Below are 27,879 nucleotides of genomic sequence, written 5' to 3'. Positions count from 1 at the left end.
GTAATTTGTGGAAACAATATATGCAGAATAATATTAAAGAGGAGGAGTAAGGTAAGGCAGTAATTGAGTAATTATATGATATTGGAGTGAATAATAATTGTTAAAAAGAAAGAAATCATACATAATGTATAATGTATGAACACAACATATATTAATATGATTTACTTTCTTTTCTATTAATGTATGTATGCCTATGTCTTAAGTAATAGTTTAATAAAAGTATTTAAAACAAAAGTATGCTCAATCACCTAGGCATACACTGCATTCTTTTTGTTTCTCATTTTTTTTTAAATTTTCATATACATTTGAATTAATTCCATAGTATTTATACATAACATCTTAAATAACTATGTACACTATTTGCATTAGCCTGGCACTATAACAGATCTTAATGTATACAGTTACTTTATAAGTATGTCCAATCCATTATCAGAGTATCTGATCAATTATTCTCTTATCAATCAATGATGAGACTTTTCCCCAAGGGTTGTTGATAAATGGCTTTGGATAAATTCTTAGTATTTTAATTTTAATTTCCAATAATCCTGTAGTCTTCACTAGGCTGTAGAAGTCTTCCAAAGTTGGTATTGTGTTTGTATTCCATCTTCTTGTTATACACATCCTTGAAATTGCAAGTATAGTCCATACTAGATACATGTTTGACCTATTCAAATGAAGACCTTCGTTCACATTTAATAATACAAGAGCTTTAGTTAAATAAAATGATTCATTAAATAAAGCTTGCAGAAAGTTTAAATACCATTCCAAAATTGTTTAATTTTAACACAATCAAAGAAAATGTAGTTCCAATCTTCACTGTGTACTTGCTCACATCTCCAACATATTCCTTTTATGGAAGAACTAATTTTACTGATTCTATCTGGGGTTAAGAATGCTCTGTGCAAGCATTTCCAATTAAAAACTTTCCAGTATTGTGTAAAGGATGTACATTTTATCAATAATAAAATATTTGTTTTAATATCTTCAGTTAACTGTATTGAGTGTCCTTTTGCTATATATTTCCAATATGAGGTTTTGGGTGTTGTTTTATAGTTTATCAATATTTTGTAAAATTTTTAAATACTGTTTCCCATGTCAAAGTCATTATATATGATTTCATATATGTATTTTGTAAATTTAAATATTTCTTTAAATGAAGAATTGTTAATTATTCTACTTAAATCTTGCAAATATGACAGAATACTCTGTAAAGTTAGCCAGTCCTGTTGTGGAATTTTGTATGTTGTTTTTATTACTTGCATATCTAAAACTTTTAGTTTTTTGATACATTGGAGCCAACAAACAAATTCTTTCTGTTCCCAAGAATTAATACTTTCTCTATATATTTTATGTGGAAAGTTCTTTGTGACTATAAATGGTGTTAAAAGATGAAATCAGATTTTTAAATCTATATTATCATTAATAATTTTCCTAAATGAGTCAATGTAATAATTAATCATATGAGTTTTGGTGGGTTTAGTTATGTTATATTGCATACTAATACATAACATGTGCCATGGCAAATTGTTTTTATCTGTTATTTGATTTTTTTTTATAAATCAAATTCATTTATTGATATTACAGTTAGTAATTATTTCAAATTTGCAAAGTAATTTGGACTTATCCAATATGAGATTGTTTTAGATATTGATGCTTTATATATGTTTCTATATCAGGAAAGTTTACTCCTCCCTGTTTCCATGGTCTGATATGATGTATTAAAGCTATTCTGTTTCTTTTGTGAAACCATAACAATTTTATTAAGCATAAATTTAGTTCTTTAAGTATATTCCTTTCTGGTAACGGTTGTATTGCCAAGGCTATATATAGGATCTTGGGCAGTAAAACCATTTTTATTAAATGTAGTCTATCTTCAAATGTTAATATTATTTTGTTCCATTTTTATAGGTTCATAGGTTCATAGGTTTATACTAGGCTATCTGCCCTAAGGCATTTATAAGCCTAGCCCAAATTTTTGTGGCTTACGCCACCCCTTATATGAAAAAATACTGTGCCCATTAGTTTGTTGTGCCTCTGTCCAGCAGTGACACAGAGATGATTCCCGGGGTAAACCTACGATCTCCCATATAGGTTCCACAGAGATTTTAATTGTATTGATGATATTAATATAGTTTTTTGAGACTAATTCATTATTATCCTTGCATAACTCAATTCCTAGATATTTTAAGGTAGATTCTTGTTTCCCTATGATGTGATCCCCCTTAGTTTGCAGTTCTTTTTGTTTTTATTTAAAAATAAAAATGTTGATTTTGATTTATTGAAATGGAGTCCTGAAGTCATGTGAAATTTGTCAATTAATATATCTAATTCTTCTAGTGTCTCTTTTGTATTAGATAATGTTAGTAATATGTCATTAGCAAATAGCATTACTTTAGAATTGTATTGTTCATAAACATCTATTCCTTTGATTTTTATATTGTTACAAATTGAATCTGCCAATATTTCAATAGCTAGAGCAAATAGAATCGGTGACATGGGACATCCTTGTTTAGTGCCTTTTGTTATATGTATAGATTTAGAGGTAAAAGGCCCTAACATGACATATGGTAAATTATTGTATATCTATTCTTTAGGAGATGAACAAAGGATGCAGGAAATTTAAATAGCATTAGGATTTTGAATAAATAGTCCCAATTTAAGGAATCAAAGGTTTTCTCTATAGCTAAGCCAATTATGAGTGTTTCTTTATTTTCTTTATTAACATAATCTATAAGAGAAATTATCCTTTTAATATTGTCATGTGTGTGTCTATGATATATAAATCCAGTTTGATCATTATTTATTGTTTTGGATAGTGGCATTTTCACTCTTAGTTAATATTGTCATAAATATCTTATAGTCATTATTTAATAAGCATATACGTCTATATGAGGTACAGAGGTTTGAGGATTTGTTTTCCTTTAGGATTGGTATGACTAAGGAATATCTCCAAAAGGATGGTATTAAAGCTTGTGACTAAATTTCTAATAGAGTTTTATGGAAGAGGGATAGTATCTGAAGGAAAAATTTTATATATTTCCATAATTATGCCATCTATATCTGGAGCTTTATTATTTTTACTGTCTTTTATTGTATCTGTAATTTCTTTGTAGGATATGGGTGCTTGCACACCTAGTTTTAATGTTTCTGTTTTTTTTTATATTAGAACAGTTTTCATCTAGATTTAATTGATTGATATGTATATTTTCTTTCTGGAAATGTTCCATATAGGGACTTCTATAGGCATCAAGAATGTCACCTATATCTGAGACATTTTTCTCTTTCTTTTAATGGAAGATACTTTTAATGTTATTAGCTTTTGACTGTATTTTGATTATTGTGGATACATTATGTAGATATTTGGGAGAAATAACCAAGGTATTAATTTTTAGTTTTTTCTAAAGTTAAACTAGTTTTATGTGTTAGAATTTCATTGTATTTATTGTTTAATACTTCTTTCTTTTTCTTTTACAAATGATTTTGATTTTTTTCAGCTTTTACTGACAAAAGTTTGGATTGTAGATCTAATAATTCAGAATCCCATTCTCTGATTTTTTTATGCCAAGTTAGGGTTTTACCATATATGTAAGCTTTTAATGGGTCCCATAGCATTATTTTATTTATCTCTGTGGTGTAATTAATATCTAAGAAGAACTGTAATTCAGATAATAACCAGGGTTTGAACTCTTTAATTTTAGTTATATATGCTGGAATTCTGGAGTTAAAGATTAATGGTTTGTACCCATTTTGAAGTTTTATCTATTCTAGTTTGGGTACCAAATCTGTGATCTTGATGGGAAAACAACAAAGATGTATCTTCTTTAAATTTGAAAGTATCTACAAGATAAAAATGATTCTACCCTTTGTTTAAAGCTTTTGATACAGCAGATATATGCAGCGGTCTTTTATTTGTAATTTCAGAAATATCAAATATACAGTTAGAATCTCCTCCTAATATTAAGTTGCCTTTATAATTATTGGAAATGAAATCCAAGTGTTTTTTAACAGTTCCTGTTCCAGTGCCTGGGAACCGGTATAGATTGGCTAGGGTCCATATTCTGTATTATATTTAACTATTACTGTCATAAGGCCTTCTTTATCTTCATACTTATAAATGATTTCTTGGTTAATCAAATTTGCTTTCCATAAAATTGTTACTCCTTTTCTCTTTGTCTTATAAGTGGATTGTGCCAATATCATATATTCCTTAAGATTCCATTTGTAATTGTCATTTGTTTTGAAATGAGTTTCTTGAAGGAAGACAATTTGTGCTTTGTTCAATTTTAAATATTGAAAAATTTATTTTATGTGTGCACTGCTTCTATGCTGTACTGGAATTTGCTGAACTGGACTTAAAGTCTTCTTAAGACGCAAAGTCTTGCTGGCTGTTTACTGCTGAAATCAAAGTCTAATTATCACAGTCTGTTAACCACAGAAACTTGCAGAACATACACTAATGCAACATCTGACTTTAAGAGCAGTAACCAATAAATAGCTTTTCATAAACAAACCACACATACTCTTTTGTTAGTTTGTAGCATATATTTGCAAAGTTTTTCTTCACAAACAGTATAGATGATGGCTTTCCTTTCTCCATACAATACCTCGAAACAAGTGTGTTTCTACCAAAATACCTCTAACATATCTGAATTAATACAGTTATATACAGTTCTAGTCACGCACATAAATTTTGTTTTTTCCTCTTGGTGGACTTTTCTATTGCCCTTTTGTGATTTACTTGTAAGCACTTTTGCTGATGTGAGGATGCCATTAACAGAAAACTGAAAGGAAACATCTGTACAAGCTGTTCTTCTGCTCTTCCTGTCTGTTAATGGATATTTGTAAACTGTTCTGCAAACATGAGAAAAGCATATAATACTTGCTATCCAAAATTGCTTTTCTAGGCTTTTTTCTGATGATTCTATAAAAGGCCATGTCCATTTATCTATGAGGAATTATGTCAAGCTTTTCTTAATACTGTGACAAACATGTATCTTGAGGAAAACAGATACTATAAAAACATGTCCATTGTCAGAAATCTGAAAGGAAACAAACTGCTCAGGAAATATATTGTGTTCATTAATAGATCTTCTTTGTTTTTCACTTATTTGAGCCAGAGCTATGTCATACAATATGAATTTCATTTTTAAATTACTAACCTATATTCCTACATTAAAGCAAACATTTTATTTTATTCTTTATCTTTCATATATTTATAGCAGAATTAATTTCAACCTTATATTCACAATTCACCAACTCTAACAATTCCCTCTTTTTTATATAGGAAACACATTAGGAAACAAAACCTTTAGTCTTTTTTTGATACAAGTCAAAATTCAATTTTACATAGTTAATACAGTGATAGATACATTCAGTTTTGGTGTAATACTTTTATAACAACTTTTTCTTTTGCAGACCACTCTGTGGAAATATTTTATTAGTTATGAGCCTGTGTCTGCTTTAATTTTATTTTTTAACTTGATTAATTTATTTATTTTTTGCAATCACAGAATTTAATTTATGACTTAGAACTGTTTCATTATCTCTTTACAACTGTTGAATTAACTATACGAGACAAGAACCATGTGCTACTGCAAGCATTTATACACTGCTGAAAATATACAGTTTCAATGTCATTTTAACCATAACATTGTGGTTATATTTCTGAACTGCCCATAAACTTTAATTGACAGTGAAATATACTCTGAAAAATGCTGTTTACGTATTAGTTCATTAGCTGTATGAATACAATATTTTAATATATTTTTTTCTCTAGCTGGGGTAACCAATACTAGTACAGATAAAATGATGGTCCAAAAATCAATGATAAAACTGCAACTTGAAACCAGTGATAATATTACTTGACAAATTACTTTCGAACTTATTACAATGTATCCTGTACAGTATGTATTTACACAGACTGTTTGCTATTCATACATTTCAATCTAGTAGGTACCCTGGACCCATTTTTTTTAAACATGGTTTTTCACACATATTCATTACTAGACATTAATTTCATTTGTACTGAATTATTTTGTATTTGTACATACAAAGACCGTAAAGTACACTTAGTCCAATCTTACAAATTTAGTAACATTAACATCAAGCAAAATCTTGGAAAATTCTTATGTCTCTTTAGAAGCATCTAGTGGAATTTCCACCAGAGGCAACTATGCTTTTTGCATACCAACATTGACTTGCCAAAACATAATAAAAATAGTGACCATTCTTGTTCAATTTTTTACATATCTTTACTCTCTCTTGTATAGCTGTAATAAAGCAATTTTAAGCCATCTCTTGTTTTTAAACCATCTCTTGTATAGCTTTACAATTTAACAGGTTGTAAATACAATCTAATACCAAACAATACAATAATAACCAGCATAAAATATCTTGGACTTTCAGATTTAATCTGTTTACCAGTGTTTCTTATGCACTAATACCTGTTTTTCCTTCCACCCTAAAAGAGTATTGTCAAGAAGGAATGAAATATTATTTCTTCCTGTAGCTCTATTTCAGACCCTTGTGTAGTACTGCTTATACATTCAGTGTAAAACTGAGAAAGTACCCCTCCCCCTGCAGAATTGCAGTATTGTTTATTTACTTTATGCTGTGAGAATATAATGTATGTCAGCCCAACACTTTGGTTATACATTTGCTTTATTAGGTTACTAATAAACTATGGACTTTTGTCTGATTTTATCATTTTTATAAAGCTTTTGCTGTTTACTACTACTAGTAGGTTATTTATACCCTTCTGCATAACTATTTGAACTGTATGTATACTGTAGCCCATTTGCTGGCTGTACTTGAAGTAACTAAGGTTTTTTACTTTTTACATTTACTTGCAAACAGATTATCAATGACATGTTTGCACAACTGTGACATTTTATTACAATTACCAAATAGTGTTGCCTGTAAACATTTTAACAATTGTGTTTTAATAACACTAATGCTTTAGAAAAACTCAAGCTACTTGTCTGGCAATCAGTCTTGTTGTTTATCTTATCTTTCCAACATTTCCTGTAACTATTCATCTAGTCTAGGAAGGTCTGAGCTCACATTTTATACTATAGTTAACTTTTTTAGCATTGTTCTTTAAATTATCTGTTAATACACACAGTTTGAAATTAGAATGTAGTTATAAAACATTTAGAAGCATAATAAGTATTTGTGATTTGCATAACTATGCATTTATACTACATAAATAGACATTATTTTACCATTAGCTTACATGGATTTCAGCATGTTTTTTATTTAACTGTCCTGTCATTAATTTTACAAAAAACGTTTGACTAATACCATCTGTGATTTTATTTCTTTTTAAAATTCAGAACTTTAACTGTTTGGTGTGGTGTTACTATACAATTATAAAAAATTTGTAAAAAACAAAATAGATATTAGCTTAACTAACACATGTTTATATTTACATTATTTATATTTGCTGTTGTCTGCCTTTTGCTTTTGTGCAGTGTAAACAAATGTACTCTAGATGAAAAGAACATACATGCATGTCTGTCTTGTATATTTATGTCTTTATGAAAGCATGCCAGTCTTGTGATTTTAAATCTTTACTCTTATTAACTATTTTTATTTAATTTTGTGCACTAGAACTGTTTCATGTAACTATTTTTATTTATTTTTTATTTTCCAGGCTTTTTTCTGATGATTCTATAAAAAGCCATGCCCATTTATCTATGAGGAATTACGTCAAGCTTTTCTTAATACTGTGAAAAACATGTATCTTGAGGAAAACACATACTATAAAACCATGTCCATTATCAGAAAGGAAACAAACTGCTCAGGAAATATATTGTGTTCATTAATAGATCTTCTTTGTTTTTCACTTATTTCACCCAGAGCTATGTCATACAATATGAATGCCATTTTTAAATTGCTATGCTATATTCCTACATTAAAGCAAACTTTTTATTTTATTCTTTATCTTTCATATATTTGTAGCAGAATTAATTTCAACCTTATATTCACAATTCACAAACACAAACAAATATTTCAATAGATTTGATCTCATGCTAGGATGGTTTAAGCAATTGGTATTTAAAGATAATAAAGTTAAATCCATCTTAGGTTATTTAGACTATGTATTTTTTGCTTTATTGTGACTATTAAACATTTTCCTTTGATTACTATAAAGTATATGTTTGAGCTTTTAAAGGAAACTATCAGTTTTATACTTTGAATGCTTACCCAATAAAGTGATGTTTTGGTCAGGCATACTAAAATTGTTTTTGTGAAATAAAATTAAATTAATAAATGTTAACAAAACTAAAATCCAAACTAGCCATGGAATGAAAATCATTCCTAATCTGATGGATAAACCTAAGTCCATCAGATTATCACTCATACTTTGACAATCCAGAGCATCTGAGCTCCATCAATTGAATTGTCATATGGAGAATATTTGTAATAGGAATCAGCAATATTTATATTATTTTGAACAGATATAGTACTATTGTAGATTAGACAAAATTCAAATATAATATAAATGTCTACTTATTGTATAAGCAATTCATATTTACATGAAAGATAGATGACAAGCAATTCAATGATAGTAAAGTAGGATGTGTCATATATAAAACCTCAGTAAAAGATTATAGCACACAGTTATTTAACATATTCACCCTTACTGATGAAGTCTTTCAAAATGTATTACTTAATATAAATAGATGGTAATAATATTTATACTTAATGTTTATAATACAATGTAGTTTACTACATATATCAGAAGCTATATTTCATTGTTTGCCAGCATTTAAGTAATCACTTTGTTTATTGCTAACTTAAAGCATCAAGTTTGCTGTATGTGAACATTGATGAAAGTTAGTGTATTTTTAATTGTTTTGTGCACCCCTCTTCCCCTCATTTCCTACACATAAGGATTTTCATATCTGTCATTTCTTATTATAAAATGGGTGAAATTATAGGTTACAAACCAAACCACGAACTAAGTCCCAACAACCAAAAGGAAGAAAGCAGTAAGCACCGTGGTAGTCCAATGAACCTCTCCAAGCTGTAACTGTAGATAAATCCTTTATTGAACACGAACAACACAATAAGGTAAACGAAACACTGATAAATCAAGCGCTTTCGCCTGCATAGATGTCAGGCTTTTTCAAGATGAAACAGCAGGGTAACCAAGTTCATTTAAATAGAGGCTTTCAGTGCTGATTGTTTCAATTAAACAATTACATTAATTCAATTAAATTAATTGAATTAAGTTGATTGAAATGCTTTAACCAACACCAAGATGTAAAATATACTTTGTTGAGATGGAAGCATGGTTGTGCACAATACATTTGATTTCAAGCAAGCAAATAAAAACATGTTAAAATACAAATGCGTAGATGTTGTCTGACAAGAGCTGTGAATACTATCTTACAATGTTAAATACTATCAGTACATTCTAAACTCATTGAAAAAAACTCTCTTAGTTTAAATATTCTAAATATTATAAATAACATGGACAAATAAACAATGAAATCAGAGTGATGTGACAACTGTGTTTTTTTGTTTTAGTTTTTTTAAAATGAAGCCTTCTAAGAACTGTGCATATAAAAATATACAATTAAAATTAACCTTAAAAAATTCCTTTATGCACTCAGTGCCAATAAAATATCAATAAATATAAAAATAAATATAAATATAAATACATTGTTTAATATATATATTATTTCCAGTTAATATATAATAAATATCAATAAATATAATAAATATAATAAATATTAAACTTGTGTGCTAAGTCTACTGTTGTGTAACCAGTACCTAAAAAATGTCTAAAGAATGGGGTTTTAATTAATAAATTATTAATTTATACCCATGTGCGTGTGTTATGATGTAATAGTGCGTCTTTTATACAAAAGCTTGTTGAAAACATACAAATATTTGAAACTTCTTACATTCAACCTGTGACATCTTTTGTAGATTAATTTCCAAATGGTCAGCCTAAGAGCAACTATATTATTCATTGTTCCATAAGATATTAATTATGGTTATAGTTTCACTCGTCTAAGTTTTAATAAACTACTGATGCTAATAGCATCATTTAAGGCAGGTGGTTTCGTTGCATTTAGTCTGAGTTGCCATATTAGTTCTTTGTACTCAATGGTGGCTTCCCAGTCACCACCTCTTGGGTTATGGGGAACCTGTTCTAAGACTAAAAATTTCACAGACATATGAGGGCAAACCATCTGGTGTCTATAAAAAGCGTTTGATTCTTTCTTCTTTTGGATGTCATAAAGGTGTTCATAGATTCTCCTACGCAACGTCCTTTCGGTCTTTCCAATGTAAAAACTTTCACAAATCTGACACACACCTAAGTATGTTATCCCTTTAGATGCACAGTTGTAATGTAACTCTGATCTGACTCTAAAATTTCTGGATTTAATGTATAATGAACCTGTGAAATTATAGGTTAAAAACAACAAATTCACTTATTGTGATTAATGATTACAAGTTCCCATTCCATATTCATAAATTGCCATAAAATGGCATATATTGAAAGTTTTTAGATTTAAATGGCAACATTCTAGTTTGTATAATCAGAAAGGTTAAACTGAGTGATTATTGTAAATGTAATACTATTTGTTCATAATGTGATTGTTACATTCTGTGACATTCCTAGTTTAGGCTTCTATTGTTTCCCTTGAACAACTTTGTCAGTTTGATGTTATCTATAAAACATTAGTTACCTTGGTAACAGCTTAAGTATTATGCATAGTCAAGATGGGTTACAAAACCACAATTCAAGTTAAAGCAATTATACGACTTGCTATGTACATTTACTTACATGAGAAAATCCTCATGCTTCCCCTTGATGTTCAATATAGTGTATGTCATTTATGACACGTTAAAACAGTAGTGTTATACACAAGCCCATGTTATTAAACTGAGTGTCTATTGTCTATTTAATACTATTTGTTCAGAATATGATTGTTCATAGGTTCATAGGTTGATACTAGGCTATCTGCCCTAGGGCATTTATAAGCCTAGCCAGAGTATGTTTGGCTTTTGCCACCCTTTTAGATTAGATGACTGTGCTTTTGTACAGTAGGTCACAGAAGGTAGCCCTTTTAAGGTTTGTTTACTGTACCTCTATCAAGCAGCAACACAGAAGAGATCCCAGGGGTAAACTTATGATCTCCCATCCATTCGTCAAGATTTCTCTTGAAGAGGGTCAGTGAGGAGCTCTGCCTGACATGGATTGGGATTTTGTTCCAGATTGAAGGGAGCCTCTGGGATATGAATCTGTCCCTCCAGCATGTCCTATTTATTTCTGTGCTGAGGTTCAGGTCCCTGGAGCGTGTAGCTCTAAGGGATTTAGATTTCCTGAGGTGAAGCATGTCCATTAATTCTGGGTTGGACATGGCTTTATATGTCTGACACAGATCGTCTGAGTAGGCGGTACGCAACTGAGTAGAGCTGGAGTTTCTTTAGCTGAACTGCATAGGGCATCTGTTTGAGACCCCTGATCCTCTTGGTGAGATACTTTTGGGGTCTTTCCAGTTGCTGAAGGTGTCGGGTAAGGTACATCCCAAACTGGGCATTGTACTCAATTATGGGCCTGATAAGTGATGAGTAGAGGGGCACAATGACGTCTCTTGATCTAGATGTTAACCCTTTCATGATAAGGTGGGCTATATAGAAGGTCTTTCTAACCACTTTGGCAATGTGATTGTCAAAGGAGAGATTGCTATCTACTTGGGTCCCCAAGTCCCTAATTACTTCTTCAGTACTTAATGGATTACCACCTATGTGGTAATTTGTGGGCACTTTTTTTTCCAAAGGGGATGACTATGCACTTTTTGGCATTTAGCTTTAGGCCATGACTCTGGCACCAGTTATCCATCTCTGTGAGACCCTTTTGGAGGATGGTTGTGTCAGTTGGAGAGTCGATTATAGCACCCAGTTTGCAGTCATCTGCGAACTTGGTCAGCCATAGTCCACCCGTGTTAGCCTGTACCTCGGAGAAATATATACCGAACAAGAGAGGTCCCAGGACTGAGCCTTGTGGGACACCACTTGTAACTGGTTTAGAGTCTGACATGGCACCTGCTATTCTGACCACGTGGGTTCTATCCCTGAGCCAGTTTGCAATCCATCTTGTGACATAGGGGTTGATATTTAAGCTGGTGAGCTTATTTATGATGCCCGAGTGGGGTATTGTGTCAAAGGCCTTTGTGTGGTCCAGGTAGGCTGTGTGGACTACCTTCCCTTCATCTATGGCTTTGGTAACTGTTTCAAAGTTGTCGACCAGGTTCAAGAGGCAAGATCTGCCCTTAACTAAGCCGAATTGGGTAGGATCTAGTGTCTGGAGGTTCCCAATGTCTTTGTTTATGATTTCCATGATGATACATTCCATAGCTTTGCAGACCAGACTAGTCAGGCTTATAGGGCAATAGTTTCTGGAGTCTGTTGTGGCACCACCTTTGTGGAGTGGGACCACTGTTGCTGTACGCCATTCCTTGGGCACATATCCTGTAGTAAGGCTGAGAATGAGCAGTGACTTTATATAAGGGTTTAGTTCTTCTTGGAGCTCACATAAGATGCAGCCCAGGACACCATCTGGTCCCATTGATGCTGTGTTTTTTAGCTTTGGAGAGGGCAGCTCTCACCTGTGCATCTGTGATCTCAGGAAGGCTACACTCTGTTGGGATAGACATTTGCTCTTTTTTTTGGGGGGGGGGGGTTTGCACTGAACCTTTCTGCCAGGATGTTGGCAATGTCTGTGGGTTCAGTGAATTTTTTGTCATTTTGCACTAACTCAGAGCATATCTGGGAGTTGACTCCCAGGTTTCTGACATAACTAAAGAAGGCCTTGTGATTATCTTTAGTATCTTATGCAATTTTTCTTTCAAAGCTGGCCTTAGAAGATTTTATGAGGGATCGTAGTTTCTTGCTAGTACTGATCAGTGATGCCTTCCCTTTTTGGGATGTTGCTCTGTCATGTAGTAGCTTTCTCCTTCTGTTGTATAGCTTATTTATGGCTGGGGTCCACCAGACAGGTCTCCTGCCTTTGGAGGAGTGAGTCTTGGTTTTATTTGGGATAGCATGCTCCATGCATTCCTGTAGGTGTCCATAGAATGCTTTTGTAAAGGATTCTGCATTTTGGGCCATATTGTCCACTGGCCCAGGGGCTTTGAAGGATTCCACCTCAGTTTTGAGAAGTGTGAAGTTTGCTTTTGAGAAGTTCTTCACCGTGGTTTCCTTGGCTGGGGGTGGGGACAGAATATGGATGTCCAGCAAGATTTGTTTATGGTCTGATCTTACCAATGAGGGGTATACCTCTGGTGTGGAACATAGAGACCCCATGTTGGTGATGACCAGATCCAGTATGTTTTCCCCTCTTGTGGGAGTGGTGACCAGTTGTTCCATAGCATTTGAGTTTATAAATTCTAGGAACCATGGGGATAGGGTGTTTTGGCTTGAGTAGTTTTCCCAATCGATGTTTGGGTAGTTGAAGTCACCCAATATAATAGTGTTTGGAGAGACCTTCATATTCTCCAGTGTTCTCAGGAAAGCCGAGTGAGGTTCCTGTGTTTGAGAGGGTGGTCTGTAGCAGGTTACAAACTGAAAGGCAGTTTTGCCCACTGTTAGTTGCACATGGATGGTCTCCGAAGCTTCGTGCAGTGCCACTAGCCTGGAGGTGTGGGTATCTTTGATAAATATGGATACTCCCCCTCCTTTTGTAGTTCGGTCCGAGTTTTGGGGCTAGAAAGCATGGTATGAAGTATAGCCTGGTAGTGTTGGGGTGCTCTCAGGAGCCTTGAACCAGGTTTCTGTTACTGCACAGATATCGATATTCTCCATACTGAGGAGAGTCTCGAGTGCGTGCATCTTGAGGTTTAGACTTCTGGCATTGAGCAGCATTACCCTTAGTTTTTTTTACTTTGTGTTGTCTATGGGGGGTGGGTTTGTCTTTTGAGCCTTGCCTAAAAGAGGCACTATGGGGGAGGCAAGAGCCTTAGCCAGTATTTGAAAACCCAGGGGTGACAGGTGCAAGCTGTCCCTAGTGAAGCAACGTGGCTTGTCGAGCATGTCATCCCAGGCTGACAGACACTGGATCCCCTTTGAATGACACCAATACTTTATCCAATTGTTATAATTGATCATTTTGTCTTTATACTGTGGTATCATTCTTGGTGAGGGTAAGATACTACTCAAGGTCAGGGTCATACCAGCCTGGGCTACATGATCAAAGAGCTCCTGTACGTCTTTTTTCATGTAGTCCAGGGAGGTACGTCTCAGGTCATTCACACCAGCATGGACAATGACGGAGTCATACTTGTACTTGCTTTGGAGTGACCCAAGTGCTTCTGTTATGTGGCGGATCCTTGCAACCAACAGGCAGCTTACAGTGACCTTCTCCTTGTTCAGCCTGGTGAGTGGGACGTCAGTGTGTCTGACAATAGAGTCGCCTATTACAAGTGTATTAGGCATGTTTTTTAGCCTTAAGGACTGCATGGCACACTGACTTTGTGAGCTATGTGCTACGTGGATATTGTTTTGTGGTAGGTGTTGTTTGGATGTCTGCTTTGGAGGTCTCTGCTGCTTAGGCAGATTTTTATTTAGAGCCTCTGAGTATGTTTTTGTGTGTTTATGTGTTTGGTTTGCTGATGCGATAGGTCTATGTGAGACTAGATTTGTGGTGAGTGTGGTTACCTTCTCCTCCTTGACAGGCTGTGCCAGTACTGGGTTGAGAGAGCTTAGCCTACAGTTTGGCTATATAGTTGCATCTCTCACATATATTTGAGCTTGTTGGGAGGAGGAGAGGGTGGTCTGTATTCTGTGACATTTCAAGTTCAGGCTTCTATTGTTTCTCTTTAACAACTTTGTCAGTTTGATGTCATGTATCAACATTAGTTACCTTGGTAACTGCTTAAGTATTATATATGGACAAGATGGGTTACAAAATCTACAATTCAACTTAAAGGAATTGAATGACTTGTTATGCATATTTACTTATATAAGAAAATCATCATGCTTCCCCTTGATGTTCAATGTAGTGTATGTCATTTATGACAAGTTAAGACAGCAGTGTTATTATACACAAGCCCATGTTATTAAAGCCCGTCTTTAATATCTAAATTCAGCAGACTGCTTTATCTTATATGACGATTATATATTTCATGTCTAGATTTACTAAAATCATACATTACATAACTATTGTGGTTTTTTTTGCCTGTCACCACAAACTGTAATGCTTATTCTTATTATTAGCTCCTTCCAAGCACGTTTATACAGTCCATAGACTTTAAATTATGAGATCCTTCTAGTTTCTTATTTGTTATAAGTATATTTCCATCCTTACACACACACATATCAGTACTTCAAGCACAGGCAGCAATACCCATCCAGTTTTTCCAGAATACCATTCACTAGTTCATGTGGTGTGTTTCCAGGCTGTTCTTAAAATATCCAAACCCATATTTGTCCTGTTGCATTTTACCTGCCTGTTCCATGCAGTGGCCACTCTGCCAGTGAGCCACTCAACACACCTTCCATTCCCACAGATATTTCCATGAAGGAAATCTGATGACTCTCTAGCACTTCCCGGCACCCCCAAACACCCCTAGAATCAGCTATCCCCATATGTCCAATACGTCCAAGCAAGCTCACCTCCCAGACCACTGCAAAGGTTTCTGCACAAGACCAAGTGCTCTTAGTCTTTCACAATAACTCAGACTTCCACTCTTATGCAAGTCCTTAATGTGTTTGGACCAAAATACATTTTAAATATAAAATTGCGTTTATTATTTATTTATTTTTTTTTAATCAAGAATCAACTTAATGAGCTAAACAAAGTGTTGGAAGACCATAAATATGTGTACATGTGGTTTAAAACAGCCCTTTTATTATATATATATATATATATATATATATATATATATATATATATATATATATATATTTTGTTTTTTTTTTTAAACCAAAAGAATTGCCAAGAATCATCTTGGAGGCTCCTTAGAGCCATTAAGCATTATTGTTACTCTGTCTCCATTACCATAGCAATCTGGGAGCAACTGTTTCTGTTAGTGTGTCTGTGTACTGCATACCAGAGGCTCACGATGCACCTGAAGCAAAGCTTCACTTCACTGCAACTTCAAGCCTAAATTCCCTCCCTTTCAGTGAGGCAGCAGCCAGGAAAAGAACAGAGAGCAAATAATCGAAAAAAAAAAAAAACCTCCCAACAAGCCAGCAGATGTATAAACAAACTATTCTTTGCCAAAATATCTCAAATCACAGTTTTATCCACCCCCTTCCCCTGGATCCAGGCTAAAACACCAAATGTCTCTTCCTAATACACAAGCATCAGTAAACCTTGATCACAAGCTGCAATCCACAGCTTCCTGGAGATGAAAACGGCAACATACAACAGCTGCCAGACACAGCTGCATCCACACACACCATGTCAGGCTTAATCAAACAGCAGTTGAAGCTATGATACCTTCCATAATTGATATTAACTATGTTTAGACAGAATAATAATGACATTTGTACTAGCTGCCACACACAGCTGCATCCATGCACACCATATCAGGACTGATCAAACAGCACTCGTAGCTGTGATACCGGTCATAATTGAAATTAATTATATTTAGACAAAATAATGATGACATTTGTACTAAGAGCTTGCTACTATTATTCAACCAGGATATACATGATATTTGTAAATCATACTTTAACTGAAGAAGGTATTAGTCTCCATGACAGCATTTTTTTTTCAAAACACTCTACTGTTACTGCTATTATATATGATGTTAATTTTTTACATTTGTCTGAACTCTGATGAATGGTACCTTGTTGAATTAGTTAATTAATTACTTAATGTATTATAAGTAAAACAATGAAAAATGAACAAGATAAGTATTCATTGAGTTCAAGTAGGGGAATAGAAACTTCTATGTTTATATTATATGTTGTTTTGTTTGGCTTATATATAAAGAAAATAGTAACCCATCTTGACCTACCTTTGTTTGTGAAGAATTACCGGACTCTTTGAACAGTCTGAATAAATCATTACTGTTTCTCAGTTGTTTAAGAAACCCTCCTTTTTTTAAATAAAAACAGATGACAAGTGATGTACCATACCGGTTGATACTTTTAGAGATGTAGTTGTAAGAGTTATTTTTTTTTGGGAAAGCTATCTTGGAATCAGTTTTTTTGTTTCTTCTTTCTAGCATCAGTCCAAGGATTTGTTTCTTTTATTCTTTTAAGAGTAGGGGGCATCCATTCCATTTCTTCTGGGATAGACACTATGTTGTTGTTTTTGATGAATATAGTAGTTTCTTCTAAGTCATTAAAGGTTTTCATCTCCTTGGCAAAAAGTATTTTTATCTTGGTTGGAAAGGTCAGCTGTGCTTTACTGTTGTTTTATTTCAACAGTTTTATTATTGGCCAGACTTTTTTCCTTTGTTCTAGCATTCTGGAAGAATAATCATTGTCAAACCTTATCAGGCTTTGATTGTATTTTAAGGGTGATTTTTTCCAAGAAGATTTTAATATTAGTTCCTTGTCCAGAAATGAAAGAAATTTTATAACTATGGATCTAGGTGGAGTATTTGTTGAGTTAGAAGCAGGTTTCCTCAGTGCTCTATGTGCCCTTTCAATTCGAAATGAAAGTCCCTCTTTCAAGTCTAAAAATTCAGGAATCCAAGTTGTTAAGAATGAAATAATGTCTTCTCCTTCAGTGTTTTCAGGCAGACCAAAGATCCTTATGTTGTTTCTCCTTTCCCTGTTTTCTAAGTCATCTATGTTAAGTACCATGTATTCTGTTTAAGCAGAAATTCTTTTTGGAATTCTTTCTCTTTGAGTCTCCCTTCAATGTCATTTAGAGAAGTCTCTATATTTGTTATTTTAGTATGGTGTTGCTGTAATAGTTCCTTAAGAGTATCAGTCTGTTTTTGAGAATTTAATTTGAGGTTTTCCAAGTAATTTAAAAAAAAAACTATTGTATTGATTTGGATTATAACAAACTTATAAGCAATCACATAGAAGTGTATAAGATAATATCAATTACAAATTTAAGAATTAATAACATACATTTATCACATTTAAATATGAATATAAAATTAACAAAATCATATAAACTAAAGTATATACAAAGACACCCAGTATTTATACTTTAGAATACACTGTAATCCTCAGTTTGTAGCTTATTTCACAAATGAAAAGAGGAAAGTCAATTGCATTTATGAAGAGGGTTCATTCTTTTCCAACAAATTTTGCACATTAACCCACAAATGATGTTCATATGTCCTTCTAGTTGTTCTATTGTGTTTTTTTATCTATAGATGACATACATCTTTTAATGTATTAGTAAACTCAGAAAATGTAGGAGGATATTTTGAGATCTATTTTTTCATTATGGTCTTTCTAGCCACTGCCAATATGGTCCATAGTAATGAATATTTTATTTTTCTAACACATTGTGGAATAGGAGTATTAAATATAACCAAAGATGTATTCAATATAAAATTATCTGAAAAAAGTGCTTGTAAAAATTAATTTATATTATTCCAAAAGGTGTTTAAAGTAGGACAATCAAAAAACATATGAGCCCAGTTAATATCTACACTAGTGTTACATCTATTACAAATGTTTTTTTTGTTGATTTTATACATTAATTGTGGTGTGTAAAAAGATCTGTTCATAAATCTCCAAGTATATATTTTCCATTTCAAAGAAAAAGATGTTTACCCTGCTGATTGTAGTACATTAGCCTAGTCTTGCTCACTTGGGAGATTATTGTTAATTGAGTTATAGTAATTCCAGTAGTTATGTGGACAGCAAAATGTTTCTTCTCTCAAAACTCTGCAAATAAAGGAGAGATTACCTGAATAAGTATGTTTAAGTAATAGAATTGATTGAAAAAATTGCTGTAATATCTTAGTGTCATGTTTATTAGTTGATGAAATTCATTTTAATTTATTGTCAATATATACTATGAGTGTTTGTATATCTAACCATATGGATTTACCAAGTCCATATTCCTGTATAATATGATCGACTGATTTGGTCTTGTATTCAGATGTTAATTGGAACCAAAATTTGAGTTCATTATTTTTAAATAAGGTAATCTTATTAAAATTGGAGGGTAAAAAAGTCTCTTGTGTGAATGCTATGTGGAATAATAAGAAAAAAACAATCTTTGTATTTAATATGTTTATACATAAAATTCCTAAAGTTAATTTTAATAGTATGTATGTAACTGGCAGTCTGATTAGGATTAACATGAGTGACAAAATAAGTCATTTTTAAAGCCATCCATCTTCAAAGATAGTTCCTGTAAGGTAGATGTCATCAATTGCAGTTCTTTTTTTCAAATCTGCATCTGGATGAAAATTCCTTGAGTTGTTCATATTCAGTGACTCAATATATCTCCAAGTTACTTGACAGGAAAATTTTTGTATATCTCCACCAAAATTGATATTTATGTCATTGAGTAGTTTATCTATAGATGCCTGACATTTTAAACTTGAAAATAATAAACTTTTCCTATATTATTATACTAGTTTATGGAGCTCTCAAAATTCACTGCTCTCAGTTGGCCATCTAGGCTCCCCCCTCCATACACTGCATTCTGATGGCCAAAAGAACATTTGATAAAGTGAAAGGAACCCATTAAATGGAGTCAAAATATTTCTTAAAATATTTATTTATTTATTATTATTTATTGCAGTTGGTTTACCAGGATAGTCCATTGGGCCAAATGAACCCGTTTTCAATGGAGTCCTGGGGAGAAAAGCTCCAAAATACTGTCAAAGTTACATAATAGGTACAACAGGTAGTAAAAAAGAAGACACTATCAAATAGTAAATATGATAGTTATTCATTCCCTGTAGGGAATAAAGTCTTCAAAAGGTTTTGAAAGGAAAGCATTAATTTATTATCTAAAAGTCTAAACATAAATTAGGTTGACCGCCTAGCATTTTGCAAACACTGGCTACTGAAATTCAGGATGAAAATGTGCTGAGAGTGCAGTGGAATTTAAGATTGGTAGATATTTCTTGCTGCTCTTTTTGTTTCAAATAATATGTAGACTACTTAATTAAAGATAATATTCACAGGAATCTCAGATTTGTAATATACTGTATCAAACTTTTTAAGAATCTGAATTCTGAAATATTCAAAGTTGCCAGTACTATAGTTTTGTATGGCTGCTGTTTAATAAAGGTATGTAAGTGATAATGGCTTCATTTGAATTTGTTGGTAATATATTTTTAAAGCAATTCCTTCCCTAGACTAAGCATTCCTTGAGGCATACATGAGCAATTTAATTGCTAGCCAAAGTGTGTATAAATACAAATTAAAGTGAAGTATGAGTTTCTGTCACCACCTACTCTATTTAAATCTGATCTACTTTTTTGAAAAAAAAGTACTGAAGCAATGGATGAGGGCCAAACAGTGCATATTATATAACTAGACTTTGAAAAGGCATTCAGCACCATTCCACACTTGGGTACCATAGATAAACTCTCCCAGCTAAATGTAATTCCCTATGTAACTAATTAGATAGCAAATTGGCTCACAACTAGAACCCAGGAATTTAGTGTGGGTGGATATACCTCCTCCAAAAGACCTAAAACAATGAGCAAGAGAAACATGCATGTCCACACAGCTAATGGGGTTTGGCTTTATTGGCTTGAAATTGTCGATTAATAGACTTAAAAGAAAAAGTCATGGACATTCAGAATTGCCATTTAGCTGAAACACCTGATGTCTTTAAAGGGTAATTGGCATATATCCCATGTCGCCCCTAATACAAGAGGTATAAGGTATCACACAGTGGAAAGTCTAGATTTGCTGGATTTTTCTTTTTGTGTTTTCCTCCAAAAGACTTGTCACTAGTGGTATACCTCAGGGTTCGGTCCCTGGATGACTCCACTTTGATATTTACTTTGAGGAGGTCAAAGTTAATGTCAAGGGTTTGTGACTGACCAAGTTTCCAGATGACTTCGAGCCACCATATACTTCCCAGAAGACACCAAGATCCTCCAAGAGGGCCTGTCCCATACAAATAGTTGGTGTCAAAATCATGGACTAAAACTAAATGCCAGGAAGAGTATAATCATATTCTTTGAAAAGCATGACTCCCCTCATAGCTATCACATTGACAATCCACCCCTGAATATTGATCCCTAGTTAGGGATCTGAGAAGCTATGTCGACAATGAGCTATCCTTTTATCACCACGCACCCACTGTTTTAATGACGTTCTTTTTTCATTGAACAGTTTATATTTATAGGCATTGCTTCTGGATTCAGGGATGTAGCTGTTCAACTATACTTGGCACTCATTAGGCCCACCCTCAGGTATAATGCCCCTTTTGAAATATGTCTGTTCAAACACTTGCTGCAACTGGAATGACCACAGAGTTTTCTCACACAAAAAAAAGTTCAAGGGCCTACATTGTAAAAACTATGTATACCATTTCAAAGCTTTGCCCTTCTTTTAAGTAACATACAGCCTACTGAGAGGCCTACCTCTGCCTTGCTCATAAATCTTCAACAGACCCTCTTTTGTCATGCTTATTACACATTTGCAAGTCCAGTGGTATCATGAACACTTGCTCAAAAGAGCTGATTCTTTTTTAAATCAAACATGTTGGCGGGAGAGCTTTGTATAACAGAGAATACCACTTCTATGGAACAAAGTATTTCTCTTACTCTGTTCCAATGTCTTTTGGATGAATGGATAAGTAATAACAAATTCACCCTGGTTTAACACCCCTGTTCCTAATGGATAGGGGAAACATGTAAATGTCCCAACATATCCTTGTTCAGCCCATCTCTGGTTTATTTGTATGAAAAAGTTAAGGCTAAAAACTGCCATGGGGATGTAAAGTTAGGTTTCTTAAGATCATGGGATCATAGGAAGTTATTAGGCTAATGGCCCTAGGGTCCTTACAAGCCAAGCCAAGTTCTACCCTTAATTCAATAATCAGCATGAATTGCCCTGTCCAACAGGGACACAGGTGGAACCCCTGGGGTGAATTTACAGTTACCCTTCCAATCCTCCAGATTGTGTTTGAAGAGGGACAATGAGGTGCTCTGTTTGACATGAAGTAGGAGTCCAGTCCAAAGGTGTGGTAACCTCTAGAAGACAAATCTGTCCCTGCAGCAGGTTCTATTAATGTCACATACCAGGTTAAGGTCTTTATCAGTAGCCTAGTAAGTATCTATGACTATGAACCTAAGGTGCTAGTTAGCAAAGTATGCCTGTTGATTATAACAGTTTGCCAATAGTATTCAATGAAATATGGTAAGAGGTTTTAATATCCACATTTCAGTATTATATAAATATTGATTGCTAATGTTTGTGTGCATGTACCTTGCTTGCTAATTTTGGGGTATTTACACAAATTCTCATGTACATACTAAATTTTCATATCATCCTACATGAAAATATTACAATTTTGTAGACACTGTGGGGATGAGAGTTTTTTTTAACATGTTTATTGGAATCATTACTGAAATTAACAAATGTTTCAATAAGACTGAACTATTTTAAAAATCAATAAAAATTAAAAACAAGAGAAATGAATATAAAACATAAATAACAAAACTATGTACAACTATGTTCACTATATGACATTTAAAAGATACAATTAATATTGACATATATATTAAAAAAAGAAAAAAAATTAGGTTTGTTATTTTTCTATGTATACTTTTCCATTGGTTATATAAAGTTGCATTCCTAATAGATCTGTACTTAATAGTTAACATTTCTAGTTTAGATACTTCAAAGAGAAGATCTTTAAAATTTTGTGATGAAGGTACATATGATGATTTACAATTTTTTGTGATTATTTTCCTGACAATGGGTAAAGCAGACCAAAGTACACATTTTTTATTCTTCTTCACACAATTTGGGACTGGAGTGTTAAATAACACTAGTGATTTGGTAAGTAAAAAATTATCTGTAAAGATTGCTTGTAAAAAATATTTATATCATCCCAAAATGTCCTTAAACATAGGCAAACATAGAATATATGTGACCAATCTACATTTATTACAGTATTACATGTCCAACAGGAAGTATTTTCCTTAGTTATCTTGCTTTGTTATATGGAGTGAGAAATGATTTGTTCAAAAATCTCCATGTAAATATTCTCCATCTAAGTGAAGAAGTATTCATACTTGCTGACTGAAGAATATCTAACTTGTCATTTTCTATACGGTTACAATTATTGATGGTAGAAAAACATTTCCAATAATTATCTGGATGTGTTTCTAAATCAAATTTAATTGCCCTATAAATAGATGACAAGTTATTTTTAATAGGAAGATTATGCTGAGTAGATGATATTAAATAGCGTATAAGCTTTGGTACAACTTTCTTGGTAGATGGGGAAATTAAATCAAGTTTATCAAATATATATTTTCTGGCTTCTTGTAAATCTAACCATAAGACAGTATCAAAACCATGCTCATCCATAAGTATATTAATTGGTTTCAATTCATTATTACTTATCAATTGGTGCCAAAATATTAACTTTTTTTGTTTAAATATCATCATTTTAGTATAATTTGCAGAGAATAGAGTTCCTTGTGTATAAGCAATGGGGTAAATAAGAAATAACCAATTTTCATATATTTTGAACCTATGTATATAATTTTTAAAAGATCTCAAGATTAAAGTGATATAGTTAGATTTAAATGTTATAGAGGAGCAATTGTTAAAATAAGCTTTTAGTCTCCAAATAAATGAATGTTTTACTAAATTTACCATATGTGGACTGTCATTATTTTTTGAAGTTTGAGATAAAATAATTAGTGCCTCTTTCCATTTTGCAGAGTATTCTACATTTATTAGATATGAAATTGTTTTAATTACTGATGAACTTGAGTAGATCTCTAAGTTCAGTAATGAAATACCTCCATTTTTCCCAACTATACATATGATAAGATAGTGCAATCCTAGGTTTAATAGGATGCCAAAGGAATTTCTTAATCAACATATTACATTTTTTGATTATTAAATGAGAGGGGGGTATAGATATAGATTGAATTATATATAAAAATTTTAGGAAGCAAAATCATTTTTATAGTTGAAAGTTTTTCATCCATTGAAAATGGTATCTTATTCCATTTATTTATTAGGTTTCCTATAGTTGTTATATTTTTATTGAAATTTATTTGTAAGATATCCTTAATATTAGTTGTAATAATAACACCTAAATATGTTATTTGATGAGATTGAGAAATAATTTGTTTATATTCATCATGTATTATATACATTTGTGAACCAACTAAAATAATCTGTGTTTTACTGTTGTTGAATGTGAGACCTGAGTTTCTTTGAAAAGTGTCCATATCTTCAAAAAGTTCTTGTAAGGTTGGATTATTTCCGCCCAGAGTAATCAATATATCATCTTAAATTATAACCTTGTATATTTTATTTTCCCTAATTAGATTTGCCCGATGTTTCATAATCAATGTGAACAGAAGAGGTGATAGAGGACAACCTTGTTTGGTTCCTTTTGTGATGGGTATATTTTGTGAAACATTTGAGTCAATTTTAATATAAGCTTGACTACCATAATATAATTGGGTGATAAGATTAATGAAAGTTTTAGAGAAGTTTAATTCCCCTAATAGAATAAATAGATATCCCCAACTGATTGAATCAAAGGCACAATTTATTTCCAGGCTAACTAGAGTTAAGATATTTAATTTTTTTACTGATTCAATTAATGTAATTATTTTTTTAATGTTATCATAAGTGGTTCTATTTATTATAAATCCTGTTTGATCTGCAACAACTAAATTAGGTAGAAAGTATTTGAGTTTATCTGCATATATGGACATGAATATTTTATAATTTGTATTTAATAAGGAAATGGGTCTATATGAAGAACTTTTGGTAGGGTCTTTATCAGGTTTTAAAATAGGAGATATAAAAGTATACTTCCAGGAAGGGGGAATTATATTGTTACTTTGAGCTAAATTAAAGACAGCATGTAACAATGTTAAAGCTTTAGCAGGTAAAATGTTATATATTTCAGAAATAATCCCATCACTACCAGGTGCTTTATTCTGTTTAAGCTTAGTTATTTGATCTTGAATTTATTTAAAGGATATCTGCCTATCAATTGTCTTTACTTGTTCTTCAGTTAACCTTTTCTTAGTATTTTATTGATAAATGATTGAATATGCTCTCTGGGATTTATTGCATTGGTTGGTTGATTTATTTTGAGGAAAAATCCTTTAATATATTATGTTAAACAGAAACCTTTCTCTTTTTTGAGGGGGAATATATTTCATTAATGTGATTAAGTTTGTTTAATATTTTTGTTTTATTAGCTAGAATATTCAAAGACCTAGAATTTGTAGAAAAGTTTATAAATTTAAATTTTTGTAAACTAATCATAACTCTGTGGTGTAATATTTCTAAATATTTATTGTTCAAAGAGTTTATGTCTTTCATTCTATCTTTTTTATTTGAATTACATGAAACCTCAAGTTTCAAACTGTCTAATTTAGATTGTATATCTTGGAGATCTTTGTCTCATGAAATCATTTTCTTTTTATACCAATCAAGAGTTCTTATATATATATATATATATATATATATATATATATATATATATATATATATATATATATACTTTTAAGGCATCCCAAATATATATTTCAAAGGAATCAGTTGTATTATTCAACTCAATAAAATGTTATACTTCCATAGATATAAAATTATTAAAGTCTTTTAGCTTTGTAATATAAGCTGGGATTCTCTTTATCTGAACATTATAGTATGAGTAAACAAATAAATCAAAAGTTATGGAATTATGATCTGAAAGAGGATATGAGATCACTTTTGTATTAGTTAAAGAGTCTATCAGATTATTGGAAACTAGTACTCTATCTATTCTTGAATATGATTTATGTCTATATGAATAAAATGTATAAAACAGTGAGTTAGAGTCTGCATAATCATTAATATCTTTCAACATAAAAGTGTCAGAGAATTATTTTAATAATCTAGCTATTGCTGATTTTTTTCTTTTACCATTAGTAGTAGAATCTTTGTTATCAAAAATACAATTAAAGTCCCCAGCTAGAATTATGTTGCCTTTAGAGAATTGTACAATATGATCAATATGCTGTTTAACTGTATTTAATCCAATGCCAGGAATCCAAAATATATTAATTAAAGTAAAAATGTTATTATTAAACTCTATAATAACCGAAGATAACATTCCTTTATTATCATTAAATGTATCAATTATTTTAGGAAAAGGTAATATATTTTCCATAGGATAGCTACTCCTCTCTTTTTTGGGAGTGTTCAGAACTAGCCAGTACTTTATAAGATTTAGAGTCTAATCTGGAGATGTCATCAGTTAATAAATGAGTTTCTTGTAAGAATACTAACTGAAAATGATGTACCTTAAGGTATTTAGTTAAAGATCTTCTCTTGTTTGGATTATTTAAGCCATTAATATTGATTGACATACATTTCAGAGAGGTCATAAAATATATTAGGTTAATAGAACTTGCTGACTTTTCTTCTCTTTTTCTTTTTTGATCTGATATTATATGATCTTGAGGAATACTTTTAATAGTTATACATGAATTAAATAATAAAACCTTCATACAGAGCACATTTAAATTAAATTTGGTTAGATAAAGTGTAGTGAACATCTGAAATAATATTAACAAAAACTTATTGCATAAACTTATACCAAAGTATTCACCCAAATCCCTCCCAGAGTTACAAACTCCTAATTTGAGCAACATCTGTCAATCAAACTGACCACCCTATCTAGTAGCAACCACCAACCGCTCCTACCTAAGTGAATGTTACTATAGACTGAAAAATATGGCTTGTACAATAATTCTTAAAAATATGGCTTGCACAATAATTCTTAAACCGTTATACAATTATATAAACTTCTCATTCAAGTCTATTAGATTTCAATTGAGTAAAATCAACTAAGTAATTCTAATATAAATAATCAAATATATCTGCTGTATTAAACATATACATGCCTTATTAATAGAATTAAAGTAAATTTCTGCATTTCATTTCCTAGTAATAAACACATGCATAAGAATAAATTATAAAAAAGGAATCAAAAGTATCAACCTGTGAATAGAAAAAAGTCTAATTATAAATTATCTTACTAATGAACTAAAATTAAATAAGTCATTACAGTCAAAAATTTGTTAACTCAACTGAAGTATTTCCATTATAGTTTTTTTATTTCTTTTGATAGTCTGTTCTATGAAAGTTGTAGTTAGCCCCATCATAGTTAAATTAATCAAACTTAACTTTGAATAACTTGCTATGTTCCAAATACTAAACAATATCTCCAACATATTATAAACAAGGTAAGTATGCAGTATGGAAGTAGGCTTGTAATTGTGCATTATGAATAAGCAACTGTGTTGCTAATGTACTGTAATCATCTTATCTTGTTAAGACTATAAGGTATTTAACACTAAGGGTTGCATTGTGTAAAATATTTAATAAATTTAGTACGAAAGTGTATCACAAAAGGAATGCTATTTGGCCTTTACTTCTTCTAATATGATAATGCGTTTGGAGAAATATTGGTTACCAGAAATGCCTGAATAAATATGAACAAGCTATTTAGTTACATATTTATAAGGTATGTTTCACTACTAAGCCTAGTCAAGTTTTGGGAATACAAGAGGGACTGAGATGACCTAAGATAAGATAATCTAGAATAGTGCTTGCAAATAGGTAAATAATCAATGATCATATATTTCCATTCTTAGATATTGTAAATCTTTAGATCATTCTACTTCTCCTTCACCACCTACTATGATCCAACAAATAAGATAGAATGGCGCTATTTATAATCTATTATGGAAATGTTTGATAGGA

Source organism: Protopterus annectens, chromosome 1.part1 (genome assembly GCF_019279795.1).
Source record: "Protopterus annectens isolate FY-2018-M chromosome 1.part1, PAN1.0, whole genome shotgun sequence".
In the NCBI taxonomy this organism is placed as follows: Eukaryota; Metazoa; Chordata; order Ceratodontiformes; family Protopteridae; genus Protopterus; species Protopterus annectens.
Note: the sequence above shows the minus strand (reverse complement) of the source record.